Source organism: Lissotriton vulgaris, chromosome 2_1, assembly GCF_964263255.1.
Source record: "Lissotriton vulgaris chromosome 2_1, aLisVul1.2, whole genome shotgun sequence".
Classification (NCBI taxonomy): domain Eukaryota; kingdom Metazoa; phylum Chordata; class Amphibia; order Caudata; family Salamandridae; genus Lissotriton; species Lissotriton vulgaris.
The window spans coordinates 2,119,830,080-2,119,843,793 of NC_141687.1; positions in this window are offsets into that span (position 1 = coordinate 2,119,830,080).

A 13,714-nucleotide genomic window follows, 5' to 3' on the forward strand; every position below is an offset into this window, starting at 1 on the left:
CACAGAACCAAGGTGTGCATATAGTTACCTGAAAGAATGACAGCACATGAAGACACAACTCCACCCGTGTTAACAGCAACACTGTGGATTTTCACTGTTAAGTAAAAAGAGACCTTGGTGCATCAACACCACAAATAGAATCCATGAATAGCCATGGCATATTTCTTCACAAAACAAAAAGACTAGATTGAGCTTCCATGTTCCTCTCTGGGTGGGAACACAAGCAATCCTAAACTGGCTCCAGCCTTCCTGCGCCTCAGCAGTGAGGTGCGGTTTGCCCATTGGTACCTCAAGTTCGGGACCCACATCGGGCAGTGGCGTAACATAGGCACCCGCAGCTCCCACAGTGCAGGGGGGCCCTGAGCTCTTAACCCAGTACCCTGGCCTGAGACCTCTTGACTGAGTCCAGAGTGGGACCCCCTACCTGCACTTTGCGGGGGGGGGCCTCAGGTTTTGTTACGCCACTGACGTCAGAAGGTACCACTCCTACGTGGGCCAGTCTGGGCAGTTGCTTTTAACAAGGGCCAACGCAGATGTGCATATGGTTTTCCACGGTCTGTAATGGGACAGGCAAGCTAACAGTGATGGACAGGAATGTGGCTCATCAGAGTGATTATCATTGGCTGAGATTAATTCAAGCATTCCACTCATCAATTTTCTGCTGCATAAGGGATTCTTCAGGAATAAGTTATCAGCAGAAGACAAATATGCAAGCATCGACCGATAGGTGACGAAGATCACTCTGCTGGACTGAGAAGAGCATCAACATTCGCCCTGCAATAATGTCTAAATACACTTCAGGGATCCGGATTTAATTAATGTTTCCTCAAAGGTAAACAATTTTAAAGATTGTCAGCTACAGCAGCTGTTTAAAATGCTACTCATCACAGTTCGGTTTATGGAGTAAGGGCAATATTTACAAGAGTCAAAGGTGCACTTGCACAATTCAGTGCAAATCCACCAACATTTTTCAATGGCCTTTCGCCCTCCCCAAACTACAAACATGAGAGAGATAAACACAATGTGGACAGTAGTGCTGGAACAGTTTTCAGACTGGGGCTGCTGCCATTAATGGTACATCACAGAAGTGATAGGGATTGTGAAAAATCCAAGCATCGCACAAAAAAACAAATGTAGCAAAAGAGTCACACAAGAAACACAAATGTGGCAATGTGCCATACCCACTCAGAAGAAGAGTGGTAAGGGTAGTATGTGTCCGGTGGTGCATTTGGGAGCACACTGCCGCTAATATATTACTGAAGCATGGTGTGGTAGAGCATTTGCAATTACAGACGGCACATTTTTCATTGAAATGCCCACCAAATCTGCAGCCATACAATTTAACTGATAAAAATATATAGCACACTAATGATAAAGTATGAAAAACGGGTTTCAGTAAATATATATATCATTTGTAAATCACCAAATAAAGTGCCTTGATTCATTCTGATCTTATTAAAATCTTTGTTCCCATCGCACTTCATAATTAAAAATGTGCCTAATGTGTGCTCTATTTCCTGGTGATATATTGTAAAATATTTGCAGAGTACATTTACATTCATTTAAAATTCGTTGTGTGCTAGTAGAAATACGTCATAATTCCCTTTCTTTCAAACTTGCTGTATCCCAGCAAGACTGTCACATAGTTCACTTAACACAATCATATCACTTTGCAGTCAGAAAAAGAAGAGTAAACACCAATATCTCTTTCAAAAGAATGTATAGCGATTTGCCAGAAGCTATAATCTGACATTTGAACACAGTCTTTGACGGCATCGTAAAAGGGGCAAAACTTTCTGAACTCCGGCATGGTTATTTTGGTGGGGTTGCAGAACCTTGCACCCTCACTTCCAGCGCCTATAGTTTTGGGAATGTTTTCTGTGCTTTATATGACTGCTTCCAGAGAAAACGTATTTGCTTGTTATGTTATGTTATGTTATCATAACTTGTATAGCGCACAGCTGCCCCAGCTAAGGGGCATCCCGGCGCTTTGTCTGGCAGAAAGAACACAGCATAACAAAAAAGAGATGTAGCAAAGAAGCAGTTCATTACGGTTCGGGAGGGAAAAGGTAGGTTTTAATAGCCCTCCTGAACATAAGTAGGTCATCTAGAGCACGGATGTGAGCTGGTAGAGAGTTCCAGAGCTTAGCTGCACGAGAGCGGAAGTGGAAAGTTCATAGAAATTAGCAAAATTGTGAAGTGCAAATTCAGTCTTAACAATCATTGTTTTACTATTAAATTGTAAGAAATTTGTCAGGAACAAGGGAGTGGCCAGAACATGAAAATACTCCCTCACTTTGAACTAAACTGCTGATGGCACCAAGCAAGCGACGCAAATGGGCCTGGGCCCAGCCCTCCCCTAGAAGAGCTCCTTTGTCTCTTCCATCCAAGCATCTATCCATTTATCTTGTCACCCTTGCACCCACCCGCTGATAGCCACTATTTCATGTTTACATCCTGTCATCCATTGATTCTTTCATCCATCATTCAATCTTTCCTTAGTCCATCCATTCATCAACTCTACCATCCGTACATCCACTCTGTCATCCATTGGTCTATCTGTCCATCCATCCATCCTGACCTGCTTCCGTCCTTCCTTCCTTCCTCATGGCCATCCATCTTTCCATCTGTTTACTCTGCCCTCCATCCATCCACCTATCCATCTACCCATCCATCCATTCCCTCTGCTATCCATCCATCCATCCATCCATCCATCCATCCCCTTACTCTGCCATCCTTTCATTTGTCCATCCACCTATCCAGTCATGCACTGTTCCAACCCACTCATCCATCTACTCTCTCATTCATTCACCCACTCATTGATCCATCCATTCACCCGACCTTCCATGCATTATTACTTCTGTCCTTACGTCTTCTATTTGCCAATCTTTCGTTATTCCATGCTCCTGCTTGCTCTTCTGACTCTGTATTCCTTTATAAGGATAACTTGCAGCTTTTGTCTGCCGAGTTGCAGACAGAAGAGGCACATAATGAATCCCACCCCCACTATAGCTGCTAAAGCGAGGAGTGTAGGACACCCTTGGCCAGGAAAGACAGAATTTGTCAGTGAGCATGTATCTTTTTCAACTGAATTATTCTGCTCTAAGTATATGTTTATTTTGCCATCAAATTGGTTAGCATGCACTAGCACTGTGGTCTTGGATTCACCAATGTGTTAGGGGTAGATGAGGTGACATCATTCACCCTTTAATCATCAATAACATCACAGGGTTGACCCCTTGTTATGTCCTTAGTCCCTTATCAAGCTCCTATTCATTGCTATGGGGTGAGAGGAGGGGCTAGGAGTGAAAACTATGGTAAATAATCAGGACAGTTAGAGGTCTATTAACTTGGTTTCCTGTTCCCTTTATTGTACCCAACACCATGGTTGGATTGGGATTAAAAATAGGCCTGGCCATGCTAAAAAAAAAGTGGTCCACATTTACATATTGCCGTTCAGCGAAACACTACTTCGAAGAAATTTTATTTAAAAAAAAAAGGGGGGGGGGGTTGTTAAAAAAAATGCACGGATTAGTTTACACAGGTGAAACACACCTGAAAACATGTGAGGCCACTACTGCTCAGGTCCTATGCCCCCACTCAATATGCATATATTACTTGGCTGGCCCAGCGAGAGAAAGGGAGTGACACCTCTGCTCATTGATAAAAGGGAGGTAATGGACGCCCATCTGCCTCCAGAAAGGCCACTCAGGCACCCACTGGGCTGCTGGTGGCATCGAACAATGCAGAAACTGCCCAAATCGGCCCACAGGCTGCTCAAAAAAGCAGCCCATTGCTGGGATTTAGATACCAGCTCCTTGGGCATTGCCCGAGTGCCCGCGTTACCAATCCGACGCTGTAGCCATGGCACAGCTAGGGTTCAGATGGCAACTCAGGAGCAGTACCTTGTACCTCCCTGTCCCTAACTGGCGACCTAATTGGCACATTAATGAAAAAAGTCACCTCAACAAATGGGCTTCCATTTTACGGATTATCGCTTGCCTCCAGTCACGTGACCTGCCCTGCTCAGTGCAAGGTCATGTGCCTCAGCTGGGCGGGGCGCTGTTCTTGTTTGCTTTTAGCCTGCGACGGTCTCTTTTTTGTGGACGTGTTTGTAGGGCGCATGGGGTAGTGTGTCATCTGTTTGCCATCGGGGAGTTGTTACACCATTTGAGGTGTTTTGATGACTGCAAGCTCTTAAATTGGTTTCATGAGTTCAGCCGCTTGCTCTCTCACAGCTCTTGTCTTATAAATATGTGGCGTTGGTGTGTTTGCACAAGAAGTGATCATTAACACAGCCAGCCGGGCCATTTGTTTTCCTCTTTTAGCACCTGAAGCTTTGTCTAGCAGAAGATAAAATGATATCAGAAGCCGCCAGACATGTTTCTTTCTGGATTAGGCTGATGTGATTGCATTGCTGGACTGCTGATAACTGATGTGCTTTTACAGTTTATTATTGTGGGAGGGACACACTTGTAGACAACCAGTGTGCATGGTCCATATTTTGTGTTTTTAGGGCTGTCTGAAGAGAACAGTCGCTTTTCACTGCAGACATGGGCTAGATTGCTGCTGTTTACGTACTCAAAATGATGGATTGAATAGCATCGATTAACGTAGTGATGTAAGACAAGGCATGTGTTCTGATTGGCTGCTAGCTGCAACATGGTCCTCTACAGGCTGTCCACGCAGTGACCCTCCAATGCTCTCCACAGGGAGGGTGTGGGGTCCATTCGATGCTTCAACCTATACAGCAGTTCTGGGAGGACAACAAGGAAGGAACCTATGGCTGCTGTACCCTGTCTGCTCGCTCTGCACTTACGGAGACGATGATGGGTTTAAATAAATAGACAGAAGGGGCAGAGTTAGACAAAAGGACCTCAGCACAAAGGGACATAACAGAAGAGGAAAAGAGGGTCAGCAAAGCCATGGAGACCTGTGAAGTCCACAGGAAGAGATATAACAAACAAAGATATAGTGCTCCAGCAGACCGAAGGTGCAGAGACAACAATGAGCACAGGATCACACAATGCACTGAGAGAAAAGATGCACACGCACCGCAGGAGTACGGAGACACAAATGAGGACACAATGAGGACACGGAACTGCAGAAGAACAGCAGCAAGCAAACCGAGGACCACAGAGGCGGAGGGTCAGACAGAAACGGAATGAGCACAGAGAGACATATCTTAGGCAGACAGAGAGCAGGGTGGGCACAGAGGGGCTGCAAGAGCACAGAGAGACTGGAGGCAGGCAGACAGAAACATGAAGAGCAGCGGGAGCATGTCACGATAGATGTACAGAGATGCAGGGTGGGTACAGAGAGACAGGAAGCAGGCAGACAGAAACATGAAGAGCAGCAGGAGCATGTCACGATTGATGGACAGAGAAGCAGGGTGGGCACAGCGAGACAGGAAGCAGGCAGACAGAAACATGTAGAGCAGCAGGAGCATATCACGATAGATGGACAGAGAAGCAGGGTGGGCACAGAGAGACAGGAAGCAGGCGGACAGAAACATGTAGAGCAGCAGGAGCATGTCACGATAGATGGACAGAGAAGCAGGGTGGGCACAGAGAGACAGGAAGCAGGCGGACAGAAACATGTAGAGCAGCAGGAGCATGTCACTATAGATGGACAGAGAAGCAGGGTGGGCACAGAGAGACAGGAAGCAGGCGGACAGAAACACGAAGAGCAGCAGTAGCATGTCACGATAGATGGACAGAGAAGCAGGGTGGGTATAGAGAGACAGGAAGCAGGCAGACAGAAACATGAAGAGCAAGCAGTAGCATGTCACGATAGATGGACAGAGAAGCAGGGTGGGTATAGAGAGACAGGAAGCAGGCAGACAGAAACATGAAGAGTAGCAGGAGCATGTCACGATAGATGGATAGAGAAGCAGGGTGGGCACACAGGGGCTGGAAGAGCACAGAGTGGCAGAAGGAGCATGGAGACAGGGCCAAAAGTCACAACAGAAGCACCCAGAGGCAGAAAACAAAAGGGGTAGAGAGAAAGAGAAGCAGCAAAGACGGAGGGCATATAAACGAGAGGGAAAGTAAGGATGGAGGGCAGGGATTCTGTGGTGCAGGTATTTCTAATGGATAGGGTTTTGAACAAAAGGTCTACCGAAGAACACTTGAAGGTCTTTAAAGAATGTACAAGTCTCAACACTTTACTGTACTGCACTTTGAAGAAAACCTTCATTAAGTACTATATACCTGATGCTTCTGGTAACAAAAGCAGAAAAAAGCACTCACAGAGCAAAGGCCACTTGCCAAGCCTTTTACAAACAAGGTATGTGAAGTAAAATTCATTGAAAAATATCCCACAGTAATGACCCTTTAAAGGAAAGTGTAAACATATTTACAAGTTAGATTGTATAGATATTTTTCACAATAGGCGTGGCCCTTTTATCATGCACTCTGATACTGCGTTTTGATGATGCTGTTAAGTAATGTGCAGTTGATGAGGACGGGAAGATGTCGCAGATACTTGGCGCTAGGAGTGAGCAAAATCCCTTTTTTTCAGTCCATGATAGGTGGATGCAAAGCTGCAAGTTTTTACGCTGCTTTTGCATCTGCCTGTTTTTCGGTTAAAAAAGGGGAATGCATGCAAAATGCCCTGCAAAACAAGCATTCCTTATTCCATTGAAGAATGGTAGTTTAATGTCACATATGAGTTACCTGGAGCCTGTGTAGGTCAGCTGTCTAGCTGCCTTCAAGGAGAAACTTCTGGCTGAAAGAGGCAGACGGGTAGAGGATGTGGCATAACGGCTAGAGCTGCCTACGTTGGACCTGGGGAACCAGTTCTCTTTCTCAGCTCATCTTGTGCTTCCAGGCAAATCACTTAATTTCCCCATGCCTACCAAAAATGAATGTGTCCTTGTGTAATGTAACTGGCTCTCATATAAAGCGCTCCAAAACCTGCAGTTCGAGTTAGCGCTATATAAAACTGCAAAAAAAAGTAAGGGGCTGGAGCAAAAAAGGGTCAATGAAACGAGACATGAGGAGACCAGCTACTCTTGAGTAGGCCGCTGTAATTAGCGAGGGTTAATAAATAAATAAATATATAACCTCCAGCCTGCGAATGGTGTGATCTAGACATTATACATGAAACGAGGAATTCTTGTGCTACCAAGAACTGTCAGGGGTAATTACATTAAAGTTAAATACACTGGCCAGCACATGACAGACAGCGCTCTTCAAAGCGACTTTCTCAGCATTGGAATTTGTGTGTTTCACCTTCTTGCTAGTGCACCAGGAAAACCCTGCAGGAAGGCATGCACACAGAAGTCCCTGCTGCGGAGGTTATTTGAAGTGCACTGTCAGGGGTCCAGGCTCAGTATTTAACTGATGCAATTAGTATGCAGTTAAATACATTTTATTTATGTATCGCTTGCTAGCCCTGACAAGACGTTCAATCGCTTTGATGTGAGTAGCATGCTACTACAGAATTAGTCATATATGCTTCCTTTTCCAGTGTAGGATTAGTTGTGGTAAGTGTATTTAGTTTGTGGTCTTGTGATCCTATGCATTTACTCTAGGGTTTTGAATAGGGATAGATTAATGGAGGTGGGCTAGTAAAGGGAATATGTGAGGTATTATTGGGTGTGGTGAACATGTGTGCCTGTTAACATCGAAGATTGGTGGCTGGGAGGTTTATCGGGTCACCCACGCCCAGTCACTTAGTGTAACCAAATGTCCACCAGTGACTCTTGAGATCTAGTGCATCAGTGGGTGCTTAAGGGGGGAGAGGTTGCACCATAGACTCCTAAAATAGGACAAAGTCTAAGAAAGTCAATTGATCCCTGACCACTCAAAAAGAATTTCAAAAGTTCTAAGTTAGATTAAATCTTCTTATACTTTAATTTTATTGGAATAAGTTGGTTTTGTTGAAGTTCATTACAACTGTAGCCAACACGTGCCTCGTCGCTGGTATGATTCCCAGTCGATTTCCTCAGGGCTAGAATGAATACATAAAGTAAAATAAAATAAACTGATGTCCTACAGTATTATTTTGTACCAGTGACAGCCATCACCAAAGTTGAAACCAAGTGCCCTAAAAAGGATGACAAAGTTCAGAATTAAAAGGAACTGCTTGCTGATGTACAATGAATAGTGATAATAATCAGTGTATATGTAGACCAGAATCATATGAATATCCATACACATAGGACCATCTACAACCTTGGTGATGGGACTCGTGGGTACAAAATTATATTGTGGAACCTCAGTTTATTTGATGCACACGTGTATATGCTCACAACAGTTACATATCCAGATAGACTCTTGCATGTTGTACATAAATGTACATACATTCCAATATACATAACAGATGTAATTACTTTTATTTTTATATTTCATAGTTTTTTGTTATACATTTATGTGCAGATACCTTCCCTATAATCATATTAATACTCTGACATACGTGTATTATCATACAATAAAAGCATAAACTCACACGCAGGCCCTTGTCTACGTACATTTTATGTAGAACAAGTGTACTCTTAGTTTTTTCTGTCCATGGAGCACCCGATCGACCACAATTGTGTTCCACAAAAGGAGTAGTGGTTACAGACATATATCAAGGGGTGATCTGAGAGATAGGTTAATGCTAGCTGTTGAGAGAAACAATGATTTTATAATAATATTGGGTGGTTTGTTCTAAATGTGAGTAAAAAGTCAATGTAATGAGTGAGTGTTCAGAAGTGAGTGGTCAGAGAGAAATTGAGCAAATAGGATTGGATGTGTTTGATTGCTGGGATGTATGTCAAAGTCACCAAGGCAGCAGCGGTGACTGTTTGGGTGGCCATGCTTCAGTAACAGCGGTAAAGTGTAAATGGTGCCCAGAAGTAAATCGAAGACTGATTGTGAGACTGAAAGACAAGGAAAGGCAGAAGGTCTGTGGCCACATAATGAATGCGCCATTTAATGACAGGTTCTAATTAACACAGTTCAAGTACCTACACTGCCCACACATGACTCCTTCTATCATACATGACACAGGCGCCAAGAGAGGCAATGCAGTACATCAGAAGCGGAAGTTCTCCACTTGATGTGAAGCTATCTTAAGGTGGCGAGTTCCTGAGATATGGGCATTTATTTTTTCCTGGGTGCACAGGACTTCACATACCCGAAAGCACTTTATCCTGCCTGCTCGGTATATCTAACCTACCCTAAGCAAAATGAAGCAAAAAGCTGCGACGCTGTCAATCATACTGGTCGTGCACGCACTGCATAGCCATAACATGGCTCCGTCCAGATAGTCAAAGCGGGGGACTGGCTGAGGCAGGAGCAGAAGGAATGAACCCATGATAAGGACCTGTAACTCAAGAAGGTTAGCAGGGGTGATAGAATGGGAGAAGTCCCCTAAGCCTAGAAACTGTTCATGCAAGCACTGCTACACGCGGAGGGTCTTCACAACTTCTGTTGATTACAGTTACTATAGAGTGAGTTGCACAGTGTGAACTGTGGGTGGTTTCCCTTGTAAGTATGGATGTGGAAATAGGAAAAACTGTGCACTCTTCGAAGAGTCTCAGATGGAAGCAAGAGATTGCAAGCTTGAAAGTTGAACACTAGCTTCTGGTTTTCTCACTCTATCAAGATGACAATATTCCCCTAATGTGCCTGTTGCACCAACCCATGTTTAAGTGTAATTTAATGTTTTGTTTATGATTTATGCAAAAGAAAAAGTTTGAGGGGTGAAATGAGATTCAAAACAAACGTCTCATAATTTAGGTCTGTTGCTACAATACGCAGACAATAACAGCTGTGCGATGGACGAGCTGTGGAACAATCATTGAAGCAAAGAGTTTGCAAAAACTGTAGCAGATGGGTGTAGATGAGGTGAAGATAGGCAGACAGATGTATTGGGCCAAGAGTAGGGTAAGAAGATGAAGGTGTGATGGTATGGTCACCTGATATTACCACTGAATGCCAGACGTGGGGGAGGGCTGAGCAGGGATGGTACCCTCCTCATTCTCAATAATCAGAGTTCTGTATTTTATAAAACACAAAAAATCTGAAATGAATAATTCCATTTGAGTTAACATGTCTAATTAGCTGTGACAGCTACGACTAGGCTGTTCCGCCTAGAAGAACTTTTTTTTATATTTATAAAGCACTAATCACCGAAAACGTATCATGGCGCTGGTAGCCTAAAGTACCGGGAGGTAGGAAATGCAGCTGCACAGCCACCACAAGAGGAGGGTGGGAGATTACTGAGGGAAGAGCCAGGTCTTCAAGGCTTTCATAAAATGTAATTTAAGGATAATTCTAGCTCTTGGAGGCCTCATTATCTTCATCGCTAGTGCGCTCTTTGGCGTTGAAACATCCTGATTAGGAAAATGGAGCATAAGTGCCACTTTTTATGTGCCTGACTAGGAAACTTCAAATTGAGCAAAGTGAAACTGCTCAGAAGCTGAGACTTTCCTGATTCCATCGTATTGTCTGATTAGCACTAGTTACCCTCGATCCTTAATGACATTTAAAGCTTTGCATAGGACTGGCTCTCTTTGTAGACTTGTCTGGTTGCGATAGGCCTGCTATCTATAACCTGAGGGGGAGTCAGACAGACTGTAGATGGTACTCCAGACCATTGGTACTCTCAAACATTCGCCCAGGATCCACAAAGTATGGTCTGTGGTATCGCCGAGGGTCACACTGTGGTGGGTAAGGGATTGTGTAAGGAGGTCTAAAAAATGTTAAATAAAAAAGGCAAGTATTTTTTTTCAGGTTATCCAAAGTTAAGTGGTGCAGGACACCACAATAGTTAATTCATTTAACCTGAAAATAAATGCTTGCCCATTTCTTAAATTTTTTTTTTCTGATTATTAATGCTCAGCAAGTAGAGAGCAGCTTGTGTTACGGTTCGCCGGAGGGGGGTGCATTTAAGGGCAAGAGGGCCGCAAGCGGCCCCCGGGCCATACTTTGAGTATGACTGCCCTAGACACTGAAATGCCATCTTTCAGTGTAGCTCCAGAGGTGCGGCTCACACCCCCTTGAGTCTGAGTTAAAAATGTAAGTTACCAAGTTTCTAAACTTGCTGTAAGACTATTTTGTTTTTTCCTTGCCATTTTACACATGTTCTCCATATGTTTTTACTCTGTACGTATGTATTTGTTGGAATTTATAGAGCGCGAACATAGCTCGAGAGCAATGGTGCATTGAACAGGGGTATGACCCTCAGGAAGGTACCATTACTGGGGGAAGGTTAAGAAGAGACTGTCAGGTTAGGGGTAGAGCACCTTGAAGGGGTGTATCTTGATCAGTAGGAGAGTTGGGCAGTGTTTCTTTCCCCTGTATAATATAGCAATAGGACATTGTTCATGGGGGTAAAAAAAGGTTTACCAGTAGATACGTGTAAACTTCAGCTATTGCCCTGAACGAGACCTGCCCACAGATTGTAGGTAATAATTACAGATTTAGGTAATAAGACAACCCGTCATCGTGAAAATAATAAACACAACAAGCCATGATCAAGTCGAGTGAAACAGATCTGCCTAGACAGGTCCAATGGAATTATGCGCCAGGGGCGTGCTAAATTATGCAGCACTTTTGAGTAAATTATACTGGAAGAAGAGGCAAATTATGCAGCTTAATAAGACTCATTTTATGATAGTATTACTTAATTTTTTTGTTATTTTTACACTTGTTAACATTATCTGGGTATTGGTTACACCTCATGAGTATAAGTGTAACACCCGCATATAGTAATAAGCAACGGAAAGCTGACCAGTCAAGCTTTGCAAAGGGCCTTCCACTGTGTGGCAACAAGTGTCGCTGCGCTTTTTAGTGACTTTCGAACCGAATGAGCTAGTTTTTCTTGTTAAAATCTTCCAATTAAACAGTAGAGGATAGATGATGGATTATGTGCAAATTTGTCAAATCTATAATTATGCAAACGACGCTGTGGCTGCACAATCGCATAATTCCAGTGCCCCGAACTATAGGCCAAAAAACCTTTAAAGCTCCATAAGCCACAGTAGCCATCTTCAATAAAATGGAGAGCAGGAGGAGAAGGGATGTGAGCACAATGAGAGAAACAAAATATTACTGGAACTTGTAAATGAACATTAAAGCTATGTCACATGCTTTGGCCCCCACATCATCTCTCCCACCCGCATTTAGCAGATGAAATGAGCTAGGTGAATAAGTTGAATGCAATTGACTGAAATGCACTTCGTTTGATTACTTTTAATTGAATGCAAATGGCTGAAAAATAATGGAACCCAATGTAAATGCCACTTTGGTCTCAAAACAATTAAGAGAAAAGCTTGGTAATCGAAAAGTAAAGTGTTCCTTGTTTTTTATTTCCCATTATGTCATTGAGCTCTCTGGTGATCTATGCAGTATTTTTCCAATTCTCTAAAGCAGTGACACTCAGTTTCTCACTTAATATATTTTAATGATTGCCGCTTCAAAGCACCATAACATAAAATAACATTAATAAAAATGAAACCCATCACTTTTAAAAACATGATTTGTTTCCATTGAATATTCTTTATTCCAGGGACGGCTCCTCTGCTGGAGCAGAGAAGCGTCACTCCACTTAAAACCCGCCCAAAATTAAGAGATGAAAAATAAAATGGTAATATATTACCATTTTATGTTTTTTTTTCCTTTCAGAACGAAGCGTCAGGATAGGGAGGGGCCACTGCTGAGTGACAGCAGTAGTAAGGAGCGTGAGCTGTCTACGCACTGCTTAAAGTGTGCATGTCTTTTTTTGGCTGGCCGTCTTGCGACAGCCAGCCACACATGCACACTTTAAAAATCTGTAACCTAGCTGGGTTAGAGCAAGTGCAGGCCTCCAGAGCGCTGTGGAGCACCGAGTGAGGCCGCTTCCTCCAATCAGCGCGCAGTTCTACTGATGCATGAGAGCAGTGCCAGGAATGGTCAGGGGAGTTGCTGCATCCAGTTCTTGTGGAAAGAAGAGGATCGGAGCGGAGAACGTCGCATTTGGTAAGCTTTTTTTATATTTTATTTGCGCGCACGCCCGCCTCACCGTCCCCATAGATGCCAGTCGCCACTACTTTATTCACCATTGGAACTATGTATTTTTTCACCTGTACTTCTACCCTTACTACAGCTTTGAAACGGAATGTTTCTATGTAAGTATGTATGTATGTATCTGGTATTGCTATAGCACGAATCAAGTCGAAAGGCAATGAAGGGTTTTACAGTGTCAAAGACAAGTGTAATTCAACGAGTGATAGGATAGGGAAATGGTGTATGGACGGATGATGCATTGTGATTTATTGTTTTTTAACGAGGTGCAGGTTCAACTCTCCCCTACATTGGATCAGCTTTAAGGCCAGTCCTGATGGATATCAAGATATTGTGTGTATCTCACACAGAGGGTCAAAAGAAAGTGTATAGTACAGAACAGAAGATAGTCTATACTACGTCCAGGGTAATGAGAAAGTCACAGTAAGTATAAGGAAGCAATAAAAACTAAGCGAAGGGGAAAAAGAAATGTGTGAAGGTGGGCATAACTAATGTATGGACGAAAACCCTCACTCACCCGAGGGTGACATGCTCCATCATTGGGTTCCTCCAACACACTGGGACTGCAACGTTCCTATTCAGTAGGACGTTATAATAAATATTGGTTGTCTCTACTGAGGTAGTTTTTAATTCACACACTATATTCCTTTGCACTCTCCCCCTCATTTTACTCCTGAGAGGTGTAATTACATTTACGGGCTTTTCCTAAGAACACT